The sequence below is a fragment of the Tamandua tetradactyla genome, chromosome 7 (genome assembly GCF_023851605.1).
Source record: "Tamandua tetradactyla isolate mTamTet1 chromosome 7, mTamTet1.pri, whole genome shotgun sequence".
Taxonomy (NCBI): domain Eukaryota; kingdom Metazoa; phylum Chordata; class Mammalia; order Pilosa; family Myrmecophagidae; genus Tamandua; species Tamandua tetradactyla.
In genome coordinates this window covers 166516005-166518684 of record NC_135333.1, presented here as the reverse complement: position 1 = coordinate 166518684, position 2680 = coordinate 166516005, and the positions used below count along the sequence as shown (strand labels likewise).

The following is a 2680-nucleotide window of genomic DNA, read 5'->3' as shown; positions in this document are numbered from 1 at the left end:
CTGCAAAATTTGTGATGCAGGAACAGAAAAGAGAAATAAATCCACAATAATAGTTGGAGATTTCAATACTCCTCTCTAAACAATCGATAGAACAACTAGACAGAAAATCAGGAAGGATATAGAACTAAATACCATCATGAACCAGAAAGATCTAATTGACATTTATAGAGCATTTCACCCACCAACAATAGAATACCAATTCTTTTCAAGTGCCCATGCAACGTATTCTAAGATATTTGACATGACTTTCTTGTAGACAGCATATCCTGAGCCATAAAGTAAATCTCAGCAAATTTATAAGAACTGAAATCATACAAAGTGTGCTCTCTGACTACAATGCACTCAGATTAGAAATAAACTAAGAAAATCTCCAAACACTTGGAAATTAAACACATACTTCCAAATAATCAATGGGTCAAAAGAAGAAGTCTCAAGAGAAACAGAAATGTTCATTGAACTAAATGAAAATGAAAATAGAGCCTATCAAAACTTGTGGAATATAGGCAAAGCAGTGCTGATAACTGTATTTATAGCACTAAATGGCTTATATTAGAAAAGAAGAAAAGCTCCAAGTCAATAATTTAAACTCCCAACTGAAGAAACTAGAAAAATAAGAGCAAAATAAATTCAAAGCAAATAAAAGGAAGGAAATAATAAAGATAAGAACTGACATCAGTTAGTTTGAAATAACAGATTGAACCTAGATGACACACAGGCATAATATTAAAACTTATTACCCAGATTTATTGTATGAAATGAATTGGTATGTGTAAAACACTTACAATAGTGCCTGGCTCAAAGTAAGTGTTCAATAAATGTTTATTTTTATTTTTTGTTAACATAATATTTGCAAGAACAATTGGCGCGAGAAGTTGTGAATGCCATTATTTTTTTTTTTGAAGAACAATGTAAAAGGGCAGTTGGTAAGGTGACAAGCTCACTTCCTCAAAAGATTTATTGCTTTTATATATATATATTTATGTATTTATTGCTTTTTTATGTTATTTTTCACAATTTATTGCTTTTTATGTTATTTATTGAAATAAATTTATTTATTGCTTTTTTATATATGTCATTTTTCACACAAAAAAAGTCAATGGTGATGATAAAAAATATTTATTATTCTTATATTCTGGGGCAACTAGAAGGAAAAATCTGAGATGATGGTATAGTAGCCCACGACAAACTCTGGGATATGTCCTGTAATTACTTGTTGAAGAGTGCTCTGAAAACTACTAGTTTTTTCTTTCTTTGTTTGTACATGTATTATATTATACAATAAAAAAGTTAAAAAAATTTTTAAAAAGACAGTGGGCCAGATTGGCCTGCAAATCATAGTTTGTTAATTCCTGTTTAAGAGGTAATTCCGTATTTATCTTGTGATGTTGATTAACTCTAGTATTCAGCAATATACCATGGCAGCAACAACTTGTTAAGTAATAAACTACCAAAAATGATATATAAATACAGTGTGCAGGTGCATACAAAGTAGAGGAAAAACAGATGAGGAATATCTGTAGGTGAGAGCAGATTACCTGGAACCCCAAGATGATAATTTGGCAGGAAACACATTAGCTTTATTTTCTGCCTTGGAGTTCTCACTACGTACATATTATACATGTACTTATACTTATCAGTCTCAACTTCCAGGTCAGAGACACCCCCACCCTCTGTGCCCCAAATGACATCATCAGCCCAGTGAAATAATATACTCTTATTCTCAGAGCTCACCTGTGAATCTTTCATGATCTTACCTAGAATTTCCTTTTCATATATCTAAATTTCAGGAATAAACAGAAGCTATATATGATATTAAGAGTTTTCCCAACATTTTCAGACCCTTTGATTCCTGGCTCTGTTTCCAATGTTAATAGTTACTTCCAAGTTAAATAAATTATGCACCAATCTCTAAATCTTTAATTATGATACCACTAAACCTTAGGATCAATCACAACACTTGAACCATGGTTGTCATAGAATGATTTAAAAAGTGAAAAGAAGCCAGAAGCAGTGAAGAATTGACAGCACTTGGTAATAAAGGCAGGGATTGAGTATGTGTACAAGTGTGATAGTTATTGTATATAAGTGCTTAGAAGTGTCACTCTATAAATATTTCTTGAATGAATGAATGAGTAAGAAAATGGATGACTGCTATGGTTAATACATGTGTCAACTTGACTAAATTATGGTGTCAAGTTGTGTGGTCAAGAAAACACTGGTCTGATCATGTAGGTGGTTTTCCTAGGGCAAGGTTTATCCATTGCACTCTGGATGTGTTGACCCCTGAAATTTCCCCAAATGTGAGCAACTTGACAGCATAATTTGTGGTAGTGGGAGGCTGCGTTCATGCTCTCCCCTTTTAAAATAAAATTTAAAAATAAAAAAAGGAAAGCACTGGTCTATTGTTATTATAAGGGTATTTCAAAGATGGGTTTACATCATTAGATAGTTGATTGCATCTGCAGCAATGACAGGAATCTCCTTATCTTATCAGTTAGAGGTCTTAAAGCAAGAACTGAGAATTTCAGAAGTCAGAAAGAATTTCTGCCTTTCCTTTGGCCAGCAGAAAATTTGGTTCTCCTGGGAAATATAATTTCATCTTCGCCAAAGTTTCCAACTTGTGCCCTGCCCTAAGAATTCAGACATGCCAGATTTCAGAATCACCTTTTTTCAAGTTTGC

General features: G+C 32.8%; 1 non-coding gene across 1 annotated transcript; it reads left to right on the top strand.

Annotated features, from left to right (window-relative positions):
* The first annotated feature begins 2192 nt into the window (after positions 1 to 2192).
* On the top strand, positions 2193 to 2359 carry LOC143642981 (U1 spliceosomal RNA). Its single transcript, XR_013156038.1, has one exon. It is a non-coding gene; the product is annotated as a U1 spliceosomal RNA (small nuclear RNA).
* The last annotated feature ends 321 nt before the right edge of the window (positions 2360 to 2680 follow it).